We start from the raw sequence: 24,273 nt of genomic DNA on the forward strand, positions 1-24,273 counted from the left end.
GTTTAAAAATTTTTCTGCATATATATATATATTTTTTTTTGGGGGGGGGATATACATATATATATTTATATATGTGTGTGTGTGTATGCATATATTCATACAGGAAACTTACGGGCTTTCTAAAGTAGACTTTCATAGGTTATGGAACATCTTTCCCTGGATTGGCAAAGATTGACACTCATGGTTGTATTGACTTAACTTGGCAGGCCTCACCATCCTGCTTAGAGAGATTTTGATAATGACCATTGTCCTCTGTGACCTCAGACTATTTGCATGTCTCTTGTCATAGTCATTCAAAGTATGACCTATTTGAGTTCCTGTGAAGTAGCCTGTTTATCAGGCAATGAAAAATCAAGTGGTGGAGTTGAGGAGTATAGTTTCTGATCAAATTCCTATGTGTGAACTTCAAGTGCAAACACAGGCAATGACAAAGGCTATTCCTAGTATGTCTCATAGCAGAAAGCAGCCTTTTCCACACTAGACTTTATGCATAGACAGTGCATTGCAGTCTTTTAAGGGAGCTGCAATTAAGGACCCAGGAACCACTGACCAGCTATGCTCTTAAGTTTAAATGCACCACCATTACAGTTCCCTTCATTGGGATTGTCACTGAGGCCTTTTCCAGGTACATCAGCAGAGACCTCATTATTGAGGGAGAGGGTATCCTTGAAGATGCTATTCTCTCACTCAGTATTCATAATTTTCCATTTCTAAGTCAAGTCTTCTCCCTTTTCTTCCACTAAGCCCCAAGGTTCGTGACATTCATAGGAAAAATGCACCACAGGGGGAGCCCATGCTCTTGTTTTTATTATTCCATTAAATGAATCCTTCACTATTACTTTCATTTTGGTATATTGTCTTAAGTCTCCTGTACTTGGCTGCTCATCTCTTTCTAGTTCAGCTCTTGACAATGGGAATGAATGGAAAACTCTGTATATTATCTCTTCTTCTGACTGTGGGACTCAAATAAAAAGAAAAGTATTTAGGACTTATATACTAAGAATATACTATTTACTTTTTCTAGATTGGATTAGGAAGAGAAGTCAAGAGTATAAACTTCCTATAAGAAAGGAAAGAAAGATGGAAGTGTTCTTAAAAGGGAGCAAATGCTCATAAGAGGGGGCGGCGGCGGCGGCGGCCTGGCCTGGCCTGGCCTGTCAGGGCGCGGGCGGCGGCGGTCCAGCACCCTGTCCCTGCAGTACGGGGCGGAGGAGACGCCCCTCGCCGGTAGTTAGGGCGCGGCGGATTCGTTCCCAAAGGACTTCGGCTACGGCGTGGAGGAGGAGGAAGAGGCTGCGGCGGCGGCAGGCGGCGGGCGGCGGGCGGCGGGGTTGGGGCGGGCCGGTGGCGGCTGTGGCGGGGGGGGGGGGGGGGGGGGGGGGCGCTGACAGCTCCAAGCCGAGGATTCTGCTCATGGGGCTGCGGCGCAGCGGCAAGTCCTCCATCCAGAAGGTGGTGTTTCATAAGATGTCGCCCAATGAGACCCTCTTTTTGGAGAGTACCAACAAGATTTATAAAGACACATTTCCAATAGCTCCTTTGTGAATTTCCAGATTTGGGATTTTCCTGGGCAAATGGACTTTTTTGACCCAACCTTTGACTACGAGATGATCTTCAGGGGAACAGGAGCATTAATATATGTCATTGACGCACAGGATGACTACATGGAGGCTTTAACAAGACTTCACATTACTGTTTCTAAAGCCTACAAAGTTAACCCAGACATGAATTTTGAGGTTTTTATTCACAAAGTTGATGGTCTGTCTGATGATCACAAAATAGAAACACAGAGGGACATTCATCAAAGGGCCAATGATGACCTTGCAGATGCTGGGCTAGAAAAACTCCATCTTAGCTTTTATTTGACTAGTATCTATGATCACTCAATATTTGAAGCTTTTAGTAAGGTGGTGCAGAAACTCATTCCACAACTGCCAACCTTGGAAAACCTATTAAATATCTTTATATCAAATTCAGGTATTGAAAAAGCTTTTCTCTTTGATGTTGTCAGCAAAATCTACATTGCAGCAGACAGTTCCCCAGTGGATATGCAGTCTTATGAACTTTGCTGTGACATGATTGATGTTGTAATTGATGTGTCTTGTATATATTGGTTAAAAGAAGATGGAAGTGGAAGTGCTTATGACAAAGAATCTATGGCAATTATCAAGCTGAATAATACAACGGTCCTTTATTTAAAGGAGGTGACTAAATTTTTGGCACTGGTCTGCATTCTTAGGGAAGAGAGCTTTGAACGAAAAGGTTTCATAGACTACAACTTCCACTGTTTCCGAAAAGCTATTCATGAGGTTTTTGAGGTGGGTGTGACTTCTCATAGGAGCTGTAGTCACCAGACCAGTGCTCCTAGCCTGAAAGCATTGGCACACAATGGCACGCGGCGAAATGCCATCTAGTCTGAATTCCAGCACTGGGGCTCGATGCCAGCTTACTCTTCAGTCCAGGGTCAGATGCCACGCGCTGCAGGACATGGGAGCTGCTGCTTTGTGGGAATCTGGTGCCTGTCCCACTAGAGACGAGGGGTAGAGTTTCTCATTTGGATGAAAACCCCTTCAACCAGCGGTATACAACTGAAGCTACTATTTCTTTTTAAAAACATGGCAAAAAAGAATGCTAGACACCACAGAACTCAAGTGTGTCTTTCTCCTCTTTTGGGTCCTACTTTAAATAGTTGGAATATTTTGGACCTGGAGATCACACCATTTATCCATCATACCAGGGAATGTTGCCATCAGTTCCAGCTGAGAATAATAGAAAAACTGAATTTTTATATGCTTCCTTTAGGCTTTTGTTTGAGTAGTCTCTAAAACCCTGCTTTGCTTAAGTTCTAACACTGCCTCTCCGATCTCAGTTTTGGACATTGCACCTCTAAGACCTTTGAAATGCACTCGCTTGCTAACTCAAGGACGCATCTTCTGACTGCAGCTAGACATTCCTATGATTGTTACAGAAGAAATGAGAGAAAATTTTGTGCTGCATCAGGTGGAGAGCAAGGCTCGACAGTGACTGCACCCATTTCCTGGGATGTATTGAGGAAAAAAACTTTGAAGCAGAAGAAAATTTTTACACCTGTGTTTTGAGTACCAGATGTATAAGTTTTTTCTCCTGTGTTTGATAAATGATCATGCTCAATGTAACAAAGGGAGTTTAAATACCTTTTTCCCCACAGTTCCCTTCTAGGGCAGAAACTCATTATGTCACTGAAATATTTAATCCACTTTTCTTTAATCTTGATATCAGCCTCCCCATAACCTTTTATTCTAAGCTATCTAGATTCTTTAAGAATTGATGTTTGTTGATCACGAATGACTCTAAGGCACTGGGTGAACTCCTCTGGGGGTCAGAGAGAGCATGCCGTGCCACATGTGTTGTTTAACATACCTTGTTGCCAGTATTCTGACACCAAGTGTCAACTGTGGTACTTTCTTCACCTAGGATATTAATTTGTAATTGTTTCTTTTTGTCAGTGGTTGATACCTTTCTATTGATTTAAATTTACACATCATTTTTACTTCACATGCCCAGTAGTCATATGTCCCAAAGCCACTGGACCACTTGAGTACTTAAGTGCCACTGTTTAATGAAATATATATATTCAGGTCTGTAAACCTAACAGTGTGACTTGGAGTGCTTCCTGCAGGTAATTCTGACTGTTGAGTATTTACATGGACCATGGTGATATCCAGAAGAAAAATGCTTTTATATTTATAGATTTCATTGAACTATATATAAAATGGGTATCAATAAATGTATTTACTCCAAAAAAAAAAATGCTCATAAGAATGCTAAATGTTGTAGTTATACCATAACCAACTAACAATAAACTGTGCTTATGATTTAAATTGTGCTTTTTCACAACAATGAGGAAAACAAGCCCTCATACCATACTGTGTTGTTATCTATGCAGCACATAGCATTATGCTTCAATCATGCTTACAAAATACAAGATAGGCACTGGAATGAATAGATAAGGTCATGATAATTTGTGGTCTAGAGCATGCGGTCACGATATGAAAAAGTTACCAGAATGGAGATAACTTTAAACTCACATTTCTGCCCAGCGCGGGCTTTCCTAACCACGGAAGCCCCTGCAGCCCTCGCCTCAGCAGCTCTATGACGGCTACCGGACCCACCAGGGCAGTTCCAAGGTGGCCGAAAGCCTGGCGCGCCGGGTAGCGGCGCCTACTTGGACCTTGACGGCTTGTGGTTCTGAGGGTGGCTGAGCGTGGCTGGCCGCTACCGCTTGTCCACCCGCTCGGACTTGTCGCTGGAATCCGGCGGTGGATCCGCACCTCCGCAGCATCACCCGTCGGAGGCCAAGAGCCGGGCCTTGGTGAGCTGCAACCTCAACCGCTTCTCCACTTCCGTCTAGTCAGGTGGGGAGGCCTTCGTATTGAGCCAGGCGACAGGCTTCATGAATGATGGGGACAAACTATGCATGGTGCTAGGGCCCTACAGCCCCAGCGGCAGGAGAACCCTTAACCTTCCAGTGCACCATCGACGACCCCACCAAGCTGAGAAGTTCAAAGGTATGAAGACCTATATCTCCTACGAGCTGGTGCCCACGCACACGCAGGTGCCTGTGCATAGGCGCTACGAGCACTTCCACTGGCTGTATGCGTGCCTGGCTCAGAAGTTCCCTGTCATCTCTGTGCTCTACCTGCCTGAGAAGCAGACCACTGGTCGCTTCAAAGAGGACTTCATCTCCAAGCGCAGGAAAGGCCTGATCTGGTAGATGAACCACATGGCCGGCCAGCCGGTGCTGGCACAGTGTGACATCCTCCAGCACTTCCTGACCTGCCCGGTAGCACAGATGAGAAGGCCTGAAACAGGGCGAGAGGAAGGCTGAGAAGGACCAGATGGTAGACGCCAACTTCTTCCTGACCCTGAGCACACCACCCGCAGCAGCTCTTGACCTGCAGGAGGTGAAGAGCATGACAGATGCCTCAAGTGCTTCACCAAGAAGATGGATGACAGCACGCTGCAGCTCAACCACACTGCCAACAAATTCCCGCGCAAGCAGGTGACAGGCTTCAAGAAGCAGGCTCAGAAGGTGGGCCAGGCTTTCCTTGGCCTCTGCCAGGTCTTTAAGATGGACCAGCAGGCTTCCTCAGCAGGCCTGAATCAGGCCATTGCCTTCACTGGAGATGCCCATGATGCCATCGGCAAGCTCTTTGCTGAGCAGCTCAGGCAGAACCAGGACCAGTGATGGAACTATTAGCGCTGCATCAAGGGCACCTGGCCCACTTCCCGGATATCATCCACGTTCAGAAAGGAACTCTTGCAAAAGTAAAGGAGAGTAGGCCACAAGTGGAAGAAGGGAAGATGGAAGTCCAAAAGGCTGAGGGCATTCAGAATCACTGGAACACAATTTCTTTTGCCACTGTGGCTGAAATTCACCACTTCTGTCAAATTCGAGTAAGAGACTTTAAATCACAGATGCAGCAGTTCTTACAACAACAAATAATATTTTTCCAAAAAGCAACCCAGAAGTTGGAAGAAGCTCGTCACAAATATGATAGTGTTTAATGAATGGACATTGTATTGTAAACTTTTTTTTTCAATTCAAGAATAATTTCTACAACAGAATAAAAACTGCTGTCAAAGAGCTATTGCCAACTGTCAGTAGTGGTACAAGGATGGTTTTGTGTTCAACTGAAAGCCAGCTGAATATATAATTATGTAGGAGAGAAACCTTTAATATGGCTATATCATAGAAACAGTACCACACATTGTAACTAAATTATACTATGTATGTCTACACTACCTTTGTAACTTTTGGAATAATGATTTTACTATTTGTCTCATTGTTTTTTGAAGTATGGGTACTTTGGTGCATACTTTATAGACCTTAAAACCTACGAAGGGTCTCCAGGAAGCTGGCCGGATTAAAGCCTGCTGTGGATGCCTTTTGACTCTCAGATTAGGATTACCTACATTCAATCTGTTCTCTGTTTTCAAACTCCAACTAGAGCAGCTATGCAACTTTGTGCCTTTATACTCTTGGTTTTTCATTTTATGCCCCCACCTCCACACAAAGTAAGCCACTACTTTTCTGATTGACAGTCCGATGACAAACCAATTATAACCTCTTATTTGTTACTACTTATTACCATTAACTCTATTTTTAATTTTGATTCATTGTACACAATTAGGGTACAACTAGCCTTTCTCTGGTTCTACATGAAGTAGAGTCACATCATTTGCACTAACATAGGGTGATGATGTCTCTCTCATTCTATTATTTTTCCTTCCCCCCACCCCTCATTTTCCTCTATAAAATCCATCCTTCCTCCATTCTTGCCTCCCTCCTACCCCAGTTATATATCGTCCATCGACTTATCAGAGAGATCATTCGGCCTTTGGTGTTTTGGGATTGGTTTATTTCACTTAGCATCATATTCTCCAACTCCATCCATTTACCTGAAAAGCCATAATTTTATTCTTCTTCATGACTGAATAATATTCCTTTATATATATTAGACTTTATCTTGATTTGCATTTTTCTTATTACTAGATATGTTGAACATGTTTTCATATATCAGTTGATTGCTTGTAGATCTTCTGTGAAGTGTCTGTTTTCCTTTGCCCATTTGTTGATTGGGCTATTTGTATTCTTTGTGTAAAGTTTTTGAGATTTTTATAGATTCTAGAGTTTAGTGTTCTGTCTGAAGTGTGCGTGGTTAACATTTTCTCCCACTTTGTAGTCTCTCTGTTTATATTGTTGATTGTTTCCTTTGCTGAGAAAAAGCTTTTTAGTTTGAATCTATCCCAATTATTGATTCCTGTTTTTATTTCTTATGCTTTGGGCTCTGTTAAGGAAGTCTGGTCCCAAACCGACATGATGAAGATTTGGATTTACTTTTTCTTCCATAAGGTGCAGGGTCTCTGTTCTGATTCCAAGGTCCTTGATCCATTTTGAGTTGAGTTTTGTGTAGGGTAAGAGATAGGGATTTAGTTTCATTTTTCTGCATGTGAATTTCCAGTTTTCCCAGCATCATTTGTTGAAGAGGCTATCTTTTCCCCATTGTATGTTTTTGGCACCTTTGTCTAGTATGAGAAAACTGTTTATGTGGCTTTGTCTGTGTGTCCTCTATTCTGTACCATTTGTCTCGCTGTCTATTTTGGTGCAAATACCATGCCATTTTTGTTATATAAGTAACAGTATTGCATCTCTTGTTTGAGACCTACTTGGGAATACTTGTTAATAAATATAAAAATATATTTGCTAATGATTAGGAGGTCATTTTTAGGAAATTTCATATGAAGTATGAGGTAGCTTGTTTGGGCTATATAATAAATTCATTGGAGGTATGAAAATTTTCACAGAACAGAATGAAAGCCCTTTTTATTCATTGTGTCTATTAACTACATCACCAATGCCTCTTTCAATACATTTAATAACCATATCTTAAATGATACATGCCAGATTACAAATAAAAATAACATTTTACATAGATAAATTAGTTCTGAAAGATTTATGTTTTGATATTCTAGATAGACTGGTATCATATTTTCTACCAGTAGTCAAATATATGATAGTTCGTATATCATCAGATATTAAGTTCAAATAATTCCTGTGAATACAAATAGAATTATATTCAATGACCATATTTTTAAATATGCCATATTATTATAAGATAGAATTAGCATTTTATTAAAAATCACATTTGTTAAATGATCAATTAAGTTTATAATTTTTCTTATCAGTATGGAAAAGTGTCATACTATTAATGATACTTTACTTGATGCATTAGTCCATTTTGTGCTGCTACAATAAAATATTTGAGACTGAATAATTTAAAAAACAGAAATGAATTTTTTATAGTTCTGAAGGTTGGAAAGTTCAATACCAGGGTACCAGCATTTGGTGTGTGATGAGGGTTTTCTTGCTACAACTCACGTGACAAAAATTAGAAATCCTAGCTAGCTGAGTTCTATGTGAAGCCTCTTTTATAAAGACTTTCATTTCATTCATGGGGAAGGAGTCATTTAAACCTACTTGTCTCTCAAAGGCCCCACCATTTTAATACTAACACATTGACAACACCAAAATTTGTGAAGGGATTATTCAAACCATTCCAACTAGAGCACTTGAGTAATAATAATTTTGCCTGTTATTTTTCCAGGTATAGAAATTATGATTAGTGAAAGAAACAAAAACACTCAATCTATCAGAAATCTCTTAATATACATTTTCTTAAGCTATTTTTAAATGCAGTTAATCCCTATTGTTCACAAATTCTTCCTCTGTGAATTAGTGAACTTGCTATAAGGTATTTGCAGTGCCCAAATCAAAACTTGAGTCATGATCTGTGCATACGCTCAGAAAAGATAGAATAAGAATCGTGGGGAGATTTCAATATGGCGGCCTAGAGGGTGGCTGCATTTCATGTTGCTCCAGGACTCAGGATTCCAAAGAGGAGATATTGAGAGACTTGGGACCAACTCAAAACAGCCGGGTGAGTCTCTCCTGTTGGGGAGGCGTCCCAGATGGGACGGTAGTCCCGGAACGCAGGGAACGTTGTGAAGTAGAGCTGCTGGTGAGACACCCCTCCCCCCACTGGAGCAGTGAACTCGGACAGCTGGGAGCGTCTAGAGGAGGCTGCTCAGCACAGCGCTGGGACTCAGAGCAACCACTGGGGCTCCGGTGGCTGCCCAGGGGAGGGGCGGCGAGGAGAGCTGTGTGGACTCAGAACACTGGGGCCTGCCCTGAGGAGGAGGAGGAGGAGCGTGGCCCCTTGGATTCGGAGTGACTGCACCAGAGCTACAGGCAGTTGCCAGAGGAGAAGCGGCGCGGCGAGCTGTTTGGACTCAGACCACTTCTGAACACCAGGGCCTGCCCGGAGGAGGAGGAGGAGGAGGAGAAGCACGGCGGGTCGTTTGGACAAGCAGTGACTGCATTAGAGCTCCAGGCGGCTGCTCAGAGGAGGAGGCGATTGGTGAGTTGTTTGGACTTAAAGCGACCGCACCTGAACACAGGGGGGCTGCCTGGAGGAGGAGCGTGGTGGGTGGCTTGGTCTTGAGTGGCCGCACCAGAGCTCCGGGTGGTTGCCCAGAGGACGCATGCAGCGGGTCACGTGGATTCAGAGTCACTCAGAGCGACCGCTCCTGAACACCCAGGGGGTTACCTAGAGGAGGAGGAGGAATGGGGCGGGTCACGTCGACTCAGAGTGATTGATAGCCCAGGGCTACAGGTGGGTTAGTGGGAGGAGGAGGCACACAGTGTGTTTCTTGGACTCCTAGTGACCGCACCGGAATACTGGGTGGCTGTCTGGAGGAAGAGGCCTGTGGCGAGTCTCTAGGACTCAGAGCGATTGTACGGGGCCCCAGGTGGCTGCTCAGAGGAGGGGCCGCATAGCTAGGCGATTAGGTGCAGAGCAGGGTCCCAGGATCTAGGAGGCTTCTTGGTGGAAGAGCCCCACAAAGAAACGCTTAGGGGCGGAGCAAAGGTTCCAGGCCTGCGGGCAGATTCTCTGAGGAGGGGCAGCCTAAGGAGATTCATCTGTGAAGGGTGAGGCTCCCGGGCCAGGAGGTAGGGCCCGGCCCCTGGGAACTTTGCAGAGGAAGGCAACCCAGCCCAGGCGGTAGCTGTAATTGAGGGGAACCTCTAGGAGGGGAACTGACCAGCGAGACCTCCCCACTGGGTGAGTCTTCCCTGCCGGGTGAGGTTTCCCCAAAAGGACGGTAAAACCAGAGACACAGGCCCAAACAGGCCTTGCCTCAGCCCGCAGCCTAGTTCCCCTTTGGATGACCATTGGTCAACAAGTGGAGGCACCTCTGCCCACTAGCAGGGAATATACCCCACCTGAAGGCCACCACTCCTAGAGAGGCAGCTTCCTTGTGGAGCACCGCATTATCAACTTCCTCGAAGACCTCAGCCTACTGAAGGCTAAGAGGGGATATATATAGAAATCTTCAAGGACATTGTAAGTCAATAGAGGAAATCTGCAATATCTCAGCAGTCCACTGATACCTGAACAATATGAGAAAACAAGGGAAGAAAATGCTACAAACAAATCTAGATGTTACATCAATAAAACCCAATGACAGCATGGCAGAAGAAATGACAGAAAAGGAGTTCAGAATGTACATAATTAAAATGATCAGGGAAGCAAACAATGAGATGAAAGAGCAAATGCAGGCATTGAATGATCGTACCAATCGACGGTTGAAAGAAAAAAAATACAGGAAGCAAAAGATCATTTCAATAGTTAGAGATATTGAAAAAAAATCAAACAGAAATTCTTGACATGAAGGAAACAATAAACCAAATTAAGAACTACATAGAAAGCATATCCAGTAGGATAGAACACCTGGAAGACAGAACCTCAGACATTGAAGACAAAATATTTAATCTTGAAAACAAAGTTGAACAAACAGAGAAGATGTTAAGAAATCATGAACAAAATCTACAAGAACTATGGGGTATCATGAAAAGGCCAAATTTAAGAATTATTGGGATTGAGGAAGGCATAGAGAAACAAACCAAAGGAATGAGCAATCTATTCAATGAAATTATATCAGAAAATTTCCCAAATCTGAAGAATGAAATGGAAAATCAAGTTCAAGAGGCTTATAGGACTCCAAATACACAAAATTACAACAGACCCACACCAAGGCACATTATAATGAAAATGCCTAACATACAAAATAAAGACAGAATTTTAAAGGCTGTGAGAGAAAAGAACCAAATTACATTCAGGGGGAAACCAATATGGATATCAGCAGATTTTTAAATCCAGACCCTAAAAGCTAGAAGGGCCTGGAACAACATTTTTCAAGCCCTGAAAGAAAATGGATGCCAACCAAGAATCTTATACCCAGCAAAACTTACCTTCAAATTTGACGATGAAATAAAATCCTTCCATGATAAACAAAAGCTAAAAGAATTTACAAAAAGAAAGCCAGCATTACAGAACATTCTCAGCAAAATATTCCATGAGGAAGAGATGAAAAACAAAGAAGCAAATCAGCAAAGGGAGGAATTATCCTAAAGGAATTGTCAAATAAAGGAGGAAACAAGTTGTGTCAAACAAATAAATGAATAAAATTTAAAAAATGAACCAAATGACCGGGAAACCAAATCATATCTCAATAATAACCCTGAATGTTAATGGCCTGAATTCATCAATCAAAAGACATGGACTGGCAGATTGGATTAAAAAGAAGGATCCAACAATATATTGCCTACAAGAGACTCACCTCATAGAAAAAGATACCCATAGACTAAAGGTGAAAGGATGGGGAAAAACATACCATGCACATGGACTCAGCAAAAAAGCTGGAGTATCCATCCTCATTTCAGATAATGTGGACTTCAAGCCAAAGTTAGTCAGAAGGGATAAAGCAGGTCATTTCATACTGCTTAAGGGAAGCATAAATCAGCAAGATATAACAATCATAAACATCTATGCCCCAAACAGTGGTCATCCACGTATGTCAAACAAATCCTTCTCAATTTCAGAAACCAAATAGACCATAACACAATAATACTAGGTGATTTTAACATGCCTCTCTCACCACAGGACAGATCTTCCAGACAAAAATTGAACAAAGAAACCATAGATCTCAATAACACAATCAATAATTTAGACTTAACAGACATTTATAGAATATACCATCCAACCAAGAGCGAATACACTTTCTTCTCAGCAGCACATGGATCCTTCTCTAAAATAGACCATATATTATGCCACAAAGCTAATGTTAGCAAATACAAGAAGATAGAGACACTACCATGTATTCCATCAGATCATAATGGTTTAAAGTTAGAAATAAATGAAAGAGTAAAACACAGAAACTATTCCAACATCTGGAGATTAAACAATATGCTATTATATGATGAATGGATAACAGAAGATATTAGGAGGGAAATTAAAAAATTCTTAGAGGTAAATGAGAACCAAGAAACATCATATCAAAATCTCTGGGACACTATGAAAGCAGTACTTAGAGGGAAATTTATTTCATGGAGCGCATTTAATAAAAGAAGTAAAACTCAACAAATAAATGACCTAACGCTACAGCTCAAAGCCTTAGAAAAAGAAGAACAGACCAGCATGAAAAGTAGTAGAAGACAGGAAATAGTTAAACTCAGAGCTGAAATCAATGAAATTGAAACAAAAGAAACAATACAAAAAATTGACAAAATAAATAGTTGGTTCTTTGAAAAAATAAACAAAATTGATAAACCTTTAGCCACACTAACAAAGAGAAGACGAGAGAAAACCCAAATCACTAAAATTCGCAATGAACAAGGAAATATCACAACAGACAGGATTGAAATACAAAACATAATTAGAAACTATTTTGAAAATCTATACTCCAACACAATAGAAAATTTCGAAGACATCAACAGGTTTCTAGAGACATATGAATTGCCTAAACTGAACAAGGAGGACATAAACAATTTAAATAGACCAATTTCAAGTACTGAAATAGAAGAAGTCATCAAAAGCCTACCAACAAAGAAAAGTCCGGGGCCAGATGGGTTCTCAGCCAAGTTCTACAAAACCTTTAAAGAAGAGCTCATTCCAATACTTCTCAAAGTATTCCATAAAATAGAAGAGGAGGGAACCCTCCCAAACTCATTCTATGAAGCCAATATCACACTGATACCTAAACCAGACAGAGACTCATCAAGGAAAGAAAATTTCAGACCAATATCCTTAATGAACATCGATGCAAAAATTCTCAACAAAATTTTAGCAAATCGCATACAAAAACATATTAAAAAGATAGTGCACCATGATCAAGTGGGATTCATCCCAGGGATGCAAGGTTGGTTCAACATCAGGAAATCAATAAACGTAATTCACCATATCAATAGACTTAAAGTCAAGAATCACATGATTATTTCAATAGATGCAGAAAAAGCATTTGATAAAATACAGCACCCCTTCATGCTCAAAACACTAGAAAAATAGGGATAGTGGGAACATTCCTTAACATTGTAAAGGCCATTTATGCTAAGCCCACGGCTAATATCATTCTAAATGGTGAAAAACTGAAAGCATTCCCCCTAAAAACTGGAACAAGGCAGGGATGCCCTCTTTCACCACTTCTATTCAACATCGTTCTTGAGACTCTGGCCAGAGCAATTAGACAAACCAAAGAAATTAAAGGGATACGAATTGGAAAAGAAGAACTCAAACTATCCCTGTTCGCTGATGACATGATTATATATTTAGAGGAACCTGGAAATTCCTCCAGAAAACTCTTAGAACTCATAAGTGATTTCAGTAAAGTAGCAGGTTACAAGATCAATGCCCATAAATCCAACGCATTTTTATACATAAGTGATGAATCTTCAGAAAGAGAAATTAGGAAAACTACCCCATTCACAATAGCCTCGAAAAAAATAAAATACTTGGGAATCAATCTCACAAAAGAGGTGAAAGACCTCTACAATGAGAACTATACAACACTAAAGAAAGAAAATAAAGAACACCTTAGAAGATGGAAAGATCTTCCATGTTCTTGGATAGGAAGAATTAATATTGTCAAAATGGCCATACTACCTAAAGTGCTATACAAATTCAATGCAATTCCAATTAAAATCCCAATGACGTACCTTACAGAAATAGAGCAGGCAATTATGAAATTCATCTGGAAGAATAAGAAACCCAGAATAGCTAAAGCAATCCTTAGCAGGAAGAGTGAAACAGGGGGTATTGCAATACCAGATCTTCAACTCTACTACAAAGCAATAGTAACAAAAACGGCATGGTATTGGTACCAAAATAGAAAGGTAGATCAATGGTACAGAATAGAGGACACGGACACAAACCCAAATAAATACAATTTTCTCATACTAGACAAAGGGGCCAAAAATATGCAATGGAGAAAAGATAGCCTCTTCAACAAATGGTGCTGGGAGAATTGGAAATCCATATGCAACAGAATGAAACTAAACCCATATCTCTCACCATGCACGAAACTAAACTCAAAATGGATTAAAGACCTCAGAATCAGACCAGAGACCCTGCAGATTATAGAAGAAAAAGTAGGTCCAGATCTTCAACATGTCGGCTTAGGACCAGACTTCCTTAACAGGACTCCCATAGCACAAGAAAATCAATAAAATCAATAAAAGCAAGAATCAATAACTGGGATAGATTCAAACTAAAAAGCTTTCTCTCAGCAAAGGAAACTATCAGCAATGCGAAGAAAGAGCCTACAGAGTGGGAGAATATCTTTGCCAATCATACTTCAGATAGAGCACTAATCTCCAGAATCTATAAAGAACTCAAAAAACTCTACTCCAAGAAGTCAAATAATCCAGTCGACAAATGGGCTAAGGAAATGAATAGACACTTCACAGAAGAAGATCTACAAGCAATCAACAAACATATGGAAAAATGTTCAACATCTCTAGTAATAAGAGAAATGCGAATCAAAACCACCCTAATATTCCATCTCACCCCAATTAGAATGGAGATTATCAAGAATACGAGCAACAACAGGTGTTGGCGAGGATGTGGGGAGAAAGGTACACTCATACATTGCTGGAGGGGCTGCAAATTAGTGCAGCCACTCTGGAAAGCAGTATGGAGATTCCTTAGAAAACTTGGAATGGACCCTCCATTTCACCCAGCTATCCCACTCCTTGGCCTATACCCAAAGGACTTAAAATCAGCATACTACAGAGATACAGCCACTTCAATGTTCATAGCTGCTCAATTCACAATAGCCAGGCTTTGGAACCAACCTAGATGCCCTTCAATTGATGAGTGGATAAAGAAACTGTGGTATATATATATACAATGGAATATTACTCAGCCATAAAGAATGATAAAATTATGGCATTTGCAGGTAAATGGATGAAATTGGAGAATATCATGCTAAGTGAGATAAGCCAATCTCAAAAAGCCAAAGGACGAATGATATCGCTTATAAATGGATGATGTCACATAATGGGGGGGAGGGAAGTTTTAGTGTTAGGGTTAGAGTTAGGGTTAGGGAGGGGGGCAAGTATGGAGGAAGGAAGCACTGTATAGAGGGAAAAGAGGGGTGGGAGGGGTGGGAAAAGGGAAAAAATAACAGAATGAATCAAACAACATTGCTCTATGTAAATTTATGATTACACAAATGGTATGCCTTTATGCCATGTACAAACAGAGAAACAACATGTATCCCATTTGTTTACAATAAAATAAAATAAAAAGAATCTTGGCTTATTTTAGCTCTTCTACTGTAGACAAGTTCCTTTTGTTGTCTTATCTAATGCCATAGTGCCAGGATTTAACAGTTGTTTGTTTTTTCTTTAGTGATTTACCTGTTTAAATTGACCCCAATCATAGTGTTGAAGTGCTTTCTAGATCATGATGTTTCTTATGAATAAATGGTGTCTAAGGTAAGCTTTGCTAAGAATGAGCCGTAGATTCGTTGGTTATGATTCAACATTAATACCTCCAGAATGTATGTTAAATTAGAAGTCTTTGAATAGAAACACAATGAAACAGGTTATGTGTTGGTAAGCTCAAAAAATGTTGTGAGTAGAGGTTCATAGAAACCTGATTGTGTATTTCTCCTGGGGACACGGTTCAGTATTAATTAGTTCAGGATTTGCAGTGATTTTACAGACTATAACTGCTGCTAATAAGGAAATTCCACTGTATATATTTTAATACCCACCTGGAAATACAAGTGACTGTGACTCTCTGTGTAATTATTCCGTAGAATAATATATGATAGATAACCTATGTACTTGTGTGAACCTTTTCTTTTGAGTTTGCTTCTCTTATCCATGGTGTTTGATAGTTTTCTATTTCCTTTCTTTTTCCACATCTTTTTAAGTTCACATATATAAGACACTCATAGATACCTACTTTTATATATCACCCTTAAGGATCAGAATCCTATTTGTTTTTTCATGTATTTGATCATTTTCCAACTTCTATATGCTTTATGCTTTAGTTGATATGACCTTAAATCTTTAATTATTTGATCATTTTCAGCTTCAAAATATGCCTTCATTGATATAACCTGAAAGAAAAATGCATTTTACTTTCAACCATTTGTCCATTCATTTATTCAGTATTTAATACTTTTGAAATGACCATGAATATCTTTTGCAAATTTATAATGATGTGGTTCTCTTGCTTATTATTTGTAAGAGTTCTATTATGTAAACTGGATCTCAGTCTTTTATCAGACGTATGTTTCCCTAATATTTTTTCTTAGCCTATGGATTACCTTTTAATTTTCCTACATGTATTTTTCTTTTGGTAGTGCTGGGGTTGAAACCTAAGGCCTCACATACTCTAATGTGTGCTATATCACCCAGCTACACACACAATTCTTTGGGGTATGTCTTCTATTAACAATCAGTTTAGTTTTACTAAAGTCTTATTTAGAAATTTTAAAAATATTGGACACTTATTATTCTATAAAAAATCTTTACCTGGTTGAAGTTCACAATGATGTTCTATATTTTCTCATAAAATTTACAAGTATAGATTTCACATATAAACATGTTTGATTTAAGCTCATTTTTAATGTTTTGAGATACATGTACAAATTTATTTGGTGTTTTTTATGCATATGCAAATCTAGTTGTTCCGGCACCATTAACTGAAAAAACCCATTATTCCTCCATTAAATTAGTGATTTTGTTAACATTGAAATGGTCTGTATGTTTGGGTTTAAATAAAGAATTTCACTGATTGATGTGCCTTTTCTTCTATCTATAAAATGTTTTTGAATTATGTTTATGGGTTGTGATCTGATCATATGACCCTGGAAAGTTTTGTTTTGAATTTTGGTTTGACTATTCTATTAGCATGTCACTTAAATGACTTCACTCGGATATACTTTCATTGTGATATATGGATATCATAATGAAATACATATGTATATGTTATACATACACACATATATGTACACATATATATTTATATGTATATATAGTTATTTATTAGTCCTACTTTTTCAGGACTGGAAACTGAACCATCCAGGGGTGTTCTACCACTGAGCTATATTCCCAGATCTTTCTATTTTTTTATTTTGAGACAGGTGCTCATTAAGTTGGGAAGTAAGGAAACTGACCTCAAACTTGTGATCCTCCTGCATCAGCCTCCACTGTGTCTGACTGTGCTAAATATTTTGATTTCTCTGCCAGTCTTACATTGGTTTTGTGCAGTTTTTTCACAAAGTAACGTAATTTTAATATTGAAGATAATGACAGTGTTTTAACAAACTTTATTTTAGTTTCAAAAAATGATAAAGCATCATGTCAATAGTCTTTCTGGAGTGTATGTATACAAATGTGTATAAGTGAATTATAATATCTATAAGCTCCATTCAGGGAGAGATACCAATATAATGACAATAGTGAAATGCTTTTTATATTTCCTTCAAAATCTATCAAATATCTTTTAGAGTGTATCTGCAAGTTCTTTGAATTATTTTTTATTGTTCTTCATTAAACACAATTCTGCAATGAATGTTCTAGAACATGTTGAAAACACACACTTCATTACATAAGATTTGAATAAAGACCTTTCTTTAAACAATTAAGTTACCTTGATCATTACCCTTTTTCTTCTACATTTCTATGTCTTTTTTTTTGTATTGTGAAACAAGATCTTGTATATGGTAGGCAAATGTTCTACCACTGAGCTACATCCTCAGTGGTCATGTCTTATTCAAAAGGTAATATTTTGGTCACATAATGTATGTAGACATTATATATCTATATGCAGATGTATAAATAAATTATGACCATAATTACCATGAATATCTGTGCCTGTAATTCTCCTTTTGTTTAGAAAAAAGTGACAAAATATTATTGCATGCATAAAAAACCATATAATGTCAATGGGAACTAATGGTATGAACTAAAATCTTAGATTTAAAACTTGGAAGAAATGCAATTTAATATTTTTTCATTATTATTATTGTTTGAAATTATTACTAAGCATTTTTCAAATTATTTTCCACTTCAGTTAATTAAAATTTAATACTAGTGAACCTACAGCATAAACATGACATTTGTTTAGTTGTTTGAAATTTACTTTAAAGGGAATATAGATTTAAGAACAAATTGGAAGGATCACAAGACACAGGATCAGTAGAGTTGTATGTGAGATTGGTCACTTCAGATGTGAGCAAACCATTAGTGAAACTTCTGAAAACTCACCTTGTTGAAAACATGAAGTGTTTTCAGAACAACCAGCCTTTGTCAGGAACTATATTTGGAACGAATGGAAATGGAGTCCCTGGTGTTGGGATGTTGTTTTGTTCTTTCAAAGACATACTTTCATTAAAGAATAATTGTATGCATTTGCTCAAATTCTTTTTCAATAAGAAAAGTAGGCAAATAAAAAAAATTAACTTGAAGAAAGGTTAAACTAAGAAGTTGGCTTTGAAACCATAGACAAAACTCTTCTTTCTATGATACATTATTGTTATTTTGCATAAATTTGACATTAATAAATTTGTCCCTACATTAAAAATACTTTGATTTCCTTGCTGTTTCTTTTTACAAGTATAGTAATACAATTACCACTTTTGTACATGGCAGAATATTGTTCATGTCCCCAAAATAAAATGTATATTAATAGTAACTGATACTATTATACTTATATGTATACTTATATGTCTTCCTTTTTTGGTCCGATTTTATTGTCTAAATTGTAAGTCCCAGGTGGGTCATGCTTATTATCATAACTTCCTATGTTAAGCAAAATTTCCTGTTCACTGACCTGAACATCTTGTGTTTCACCTACATCGATTCTAACTGGAAATATCCCTTAAATCCAGATGTCATCACTTATGTGTAGAAAGTTAGAAAATATATGAGACAGATGGTGACTTTAAAATTTATCATAATTATTAATGATTATAACAGTACAACATAGTTGATTTTATTTCAGCCTCTGTGCAAGCATATTATCTATTAGATGAGTATAGAGTTAAGAGCATACCTTGGTTCCACTATTTATGAATTGTGTTCCTGAGCTAGGAAGTCTCTTTAAACTCTTTTTCCTGGTTTTCTCATCTGTCTCATACAACTGTTGTAGGGTGTAACTGAGTCTTTCATTCAATGTTTCTCATACAGTGAGCACTTGATAAGGAATAGCTATTATTATTGCAATTATTACTGTTGTCATTAACTCTTCTATTCTCACTCGATGCATTTGTGGGGTTTGTTGATATATGACACTTTACAGAAGCTGAGGTTTGAAATGGTTGACTTATTGTCCATTATCACAAAGCTTCTAAGAGTATTTCACAAGTCTATCTGTATTCCTGCAATTACATGAAATTGTTTTTAAATAGATTTGGAATTAAGCAGATTACACTCTATTTGAGAAAGTCAAAACTTTTTTGTTTTTTAAACTTAAAAAAATTGGGGGAATGAACCCTAAATTCAGTCCAACCTTTGACTATCACATCAACATTTCTTAGAGTGCTCTAAGACTTTACCATGTATTTAAATTGTGTTTGTGCAATATAAGAAACATTGAGCTCTCATTTTATGTCTTTCCTCTATACCACTTCAGTGTGATCCAGTGTGCAGGGATATAACTCAGTGTGTTTCAAGGAATATTACTGTTAATATAGGTTGAGCTATGATAGTTTTTCTCCATGTACCTATCTTAGAATTACTTCCAAGAACTTTCAGGTTGCTGGAGATTTCTCTAAAAACCAATCCCTTAAGGACCATGTGTTACTATTCTATGCATTTATTAATTTTCTATTCCTCAGGATGAAGTTAAATCCAACAGATTCATGCTCCTTTTTGATTTACACAATGCAGCATTATTTACTTACATTTTCAGCACATCATTTGTAAAAATATTTCATTTGTGTTCAGGAGTGAAATGTTACTGTGACTGCTTTGCTCTGTCTGTGTGGGTATGTGTGTGTGTTTGTATGTGTGTAAGGAGTTGTGCTTTATGTTATATATACAACAGCTAATGACTTATTCACTAAGGTTTTAGTCATTGCTATTCTTTGGACATGTAATGCCTTCCACAGGACCATATATTAAGGTTTGGATCGCATCCTGTGGGGCTACTGGGAGGTAGTGGAACCTTTAAGAGATGGGATTAGGTCATTGGAAGCATGCCCTTAGGGGATACTGCTCATTGGAAGCATGACCTTAGTGACACCCCACACTTTCCTTTTCTTCTCACCTTTTGTCTCCAGGCTGCCCTAAAGGGAGCAGCTTCCTCTGCCACATGTCCCTGCCATGATATTCTATCTGACCACAGGGCCCAAATCAATGGGGTTAATCAGCCATGGAACTACCAAACCTGTGAGTCAAAATAAACCTTTAGTCCTTTTAAGTTGATTATCTAAGGTGTGTTATAACAGGAATTTAAAGCTTCACACAGTCATGATAGCTTCTTTCATTCCTTAGAAATTTTCTATTATATATATTATGTATAATGTATATATATATAGATAAAAATATACATATTTATATATTTATAAATAGATAATAGATAAATATATATTATACATAACACATATAATACATAATGTAAATATATTTACACACACAAACATTCAAAATAACAGGAAAAGGAAACAATCAACAAACTGAAGAGACAACTTATAGAATGGGAGAAAATGGAGAAAATATCTGTAAGTTACTTTCAGCTCTTCATGTACATTTATGGGTCTAGAATCTCCTTCTCTCTTGCCATTTCTGACTTCCTTTTTACCAGGTTTACATTTCCTTCTCATTCTTCATGACCCAGTTCAAATTTTATGACACCAAAGATGAAACTGGTTGTCACTCCTCTAAACTCCCAATTTTTATTGCAGGATGTCATTTTACAGCATACTTGTTTGTTTTTATATCACATCTGCCACTTGACTGTGAGAATCTCAAAGGCACAATCTGTGCATTTGATTTGTTGCTGGCTTTCCAACAGCTGGAACATTACAGGTCTTTGAAGTGAGTAAGCACTCTTCACTCCCAGACTTGGTGAGCAAAAACATTTATTGGAGTGCTCACATTTCTATCCAGGGAAAGCACATTTGCTTTTGATGTAAAAAGACAGATATACCTTTCTGTCCGGAGCCGGCAGGTCATGCGCCCTGCCTTGCCTCAAGGTCAGGCGCTTTGACTCATGGTCACACCCCCTGCCGTGCCTCATGCTGAGCTAAGATGGCGCCTGCCGGATGCTGGCGGGGCGTGCCATTACCTGTTTACACACCTGTCAGACTATACCAGGTGCATCACACTAGATTGCGTGGTGCTTCATGATTGGACAATTACACTTCCTTATTGGAGTTCTGGTGCGAGACTAGTCTTGCCTTCGCGTGCTTTACTCTGATTGGTTTCTGTACTTTATATTAACTGTGTTAATTCTTCTAATAAACGAGACTTGATCAGGCTTTTGTCTTGTCTCCATTTCTCGTGTCTCTTGTCTCTTTCAATCCCAGCACCCCCCTCCAGGTACCCGTTGATGTCCTGCAGGCCGGGGCACCTTTCTGAGTAATAGTGTCTTCTGCTAGGTTCCTACTGTTCTGCATTCCAGACAATTCAAATGAAATAATGCCAATCATGATATGATTTTTAGGTCAGCTTAATGAGATGTTAGCTTGTATTACATCAGCTGAATAAGGTTTTAGTTTGTATTTACTTCTTACTGTATTTATCCCTAACCCCTTCTAGAAAAATAGCTTAGTATTTTATTCTTCATCTACAAGGTTATGACCAAGTCTGAAGAAAACAGTCCTCACTCATTTGAGTAAGAACTTGGAGTTTATGCCTTTAATCTACTACTTTTTATATCCCAGACTGGTGATCATTTATGATATTATATGTGAAAAGCAGTACCAAAATCTACTACTCTTTCTATTTGTCCACTACTGACTTCTTGGGGTTTCTTTGCCCCATGCCATAAGATTCACTACAAATTGTGAATCTAAAATGGTCACTTAATATTTAAAGAATGCAGTCAGACATCTGTTTACCTATGGGATGTCATTGTTAGCTAAAATGAACAACAGAAATCACAGCAGTAGTAGAAGAACATCTCGGGTCCAAAGCCTTCCAAAACCTTATTAACTCATTACAATTTGGAAGTCCACGTCTAACATCAGTAACAGGAGAGTTCACATAAAAATACTAACAACACAAATTAATACAAATGTTTAAATATTAACAAATAAATACAAATGTTTGAATTTTTTAGTAGGAAGGAGACATGCAGAACATTTCTCTTTTTATAAGATGAATGAATCCTATTTACCCACATACTTACAATATGACATGGTAAAGGCAATTAAAATTATTAAATATATAAATAATATTTCTCTGGAAAATAAATTTATGTCACCATTGAGCTTACTACATTGGCCCATATGAAAATGTTCTAGATCGCCAACTAGCACCTAAAATTTGGTGTACCTGGGCACACATTTTAGAAATATGTTTTCTCTTTCCATAAAAGTGCAATGCTTAAGGAATGATTCTCTTTATATTATTTATTCTTACCTCTTTTATAGCTGAATTTTATCTTACTGAGAGTTGGTCTGCTTATTTTTGAGATATCTCCCCAGATCTCCAAAGTAATGCACATTAGATGTTATCTACGCAGAAAGATACATAGTTACATACCTCCATACTAGACCATCTAAATTCTGTAAAAGTAATATAAAATTGTTTAAAAGTAAACCAGTAAGAAATGCAGAAAGATATATGCACATATGGGCACAGACATAATTGAGGAGTTTGGAAACAAGTCAATGAATTAGCAATGCTATTTTCATGGCAGTCGTTTCTGATTTTCAGTCCACTCATGGGGAATTCCCCTTCCATTGGAAAAATAAGATTTTACTATTTATAAGAAAAGAAAGACATCTTTAATAAATTCAAGGGTGTGTAGAAAATGGATAAAATGATGGTGTGGGTTGTCTGTCAGGAAATTTGGTCATACTATTTACAGGATATGGGAGGACCCTTTTTCTATTCACCTACATCTCAATATCCATCCCCTCATCCTGTAAAGCAGAGATTTACTTCATCACAAGGATAAAAAATTCATTGAGGTAAGTCCTCCTTGGAATTACTATAAAAGAAAAGTTCCAAATAAAATCTGAATCAGGCAGACCTCCCAGTGAGAGCCTTTCTACACAGAACCAGCCACAAGTCCCCAAGCCAGCGGAGAGCTCCGATCCACAAGCAGTCTCTGGGACCTGGGCAGGGCAGCCAGACACCTCTCCAGGTGGCCCTGCCCCCTCCAGCCGCAGGCTTTTTCCACGGGGTGATCCAAGATGGCGAACTAGAGGGTGATTGCATCTCCAGTCGCTCCAGAACCCAGGATTCAAGAAGCGGAGGCATTGAGAGACTCGGACTAAAATAGAGCCACGGGGTGAGTCTTCCCCACCCAGTGAAGCTCAGCCTGGGTGGCAGGCCCAGATTCGGGCGGCTTATTAGAGTAGGGCAGGGCAGCTAGAGTCTTCCCCAGGCAACCCTGCACACTCCGGCGGTGGGCTCCTCCCACACGGCAAGCTTCTCCAGCTTCTTGGAGGAGGCCCCCCAGTGAGAGCCTTTCTGCACAGAGCCAGCTCCGAGCCCTGGAACCAGTAGCGGGCTAGGGGCAGCTTTCTTCGGAAGCACTGCATTATCAAGTTACTCCAAGACTTCAGGCTACTGAAGGCTGGGAGGTGATACACTAGAAATCTACAGGGACACTATAAGCCAATAGAGGAAATCTGCAATATCACAGAGTCCCACTGACATCTGCCCAATATGAGAAAACAAGGGAAGAAAATGTCCCAAACAAAGCTAGATACTATATCAATAAAACCCAATGACAGCACAGCAGAAGAAATGTCAGAAAGGAAGTTCAGAATGTACATAATTAAAACAGGGAAGCAAACAAGGAGATGAAAGAGCAAATGCAGGCATTAAATGATCACACCAATCAACAGTTAAAAGAGCAAATATGGGAAGCAAGAGATCATTAAGAAGAATATTAAGAAAGTCACAACTTCAGGAAAGAATCCTAGCCATTTTGCAACCTTTGCTGTCATCAGTTTGCATAACACTCAGTGTCTCTTCTTAGGCTTAGGGGAAATTTTCCAGGAACTTAACCATGAGTCAGTTAACAAACAAGAACTTGTCCTTCCCCTGCAGAACCTGTTCTTGACAAGCGTTCTGTCTAGAACCTCAGAGGGTATGTATATATGCTGTAGAAGGTAAGCAATGCTCACCTGTCCTTTCCCTGAAAGATTCTTCTTGTGTGCAGATCCACAAGGCGAATGGATGCATGGTGGGGCTGT

General features: G+C 38.8%; 2 pseudogenes across 2 annotated transcripts; both read left to right on the plus strand.

Annotated features, from left to right (window-relative positions):
• Positions 1-1,106: 1,106 nt before the first annotated feature.
• On the plus strand, positions 1,107-3,781 carry LOC306662216 (ras-related GTP-binding protein C-like; annotated as a pseudogene). The gene has a single exon. The product of its transcript is annotated as a ras-related GTP-binding protein C-like (transcript).
• LOC306662217 (sorting nexin-18-like) lies at positions 2,439-5,994 on the plus strand (annotated as a pseudogene). Its single transcript has 2 exons — positions 2,439-2,515; positions 4,038-5,994. The product of its transcript is annotated as a sorting nexin-18-like (transcript).
• Positions 5,995-24,273: the final 18,279 nt, after the last annotated feature.

Source organism: Sciurus vulgaris (genome assembly GCF_902686455.1).
Source record: "Sciurus vulgaris genome assembly, chromosome: 5".
In the NCBI taxonomy this organism is placed as follows: domain Eukaryota; kingdom Metazoa; phylum Chordata; class Mammalia; order Rodentia; family Sciuridae; genus Sciurus; species Sciurus vulgaris.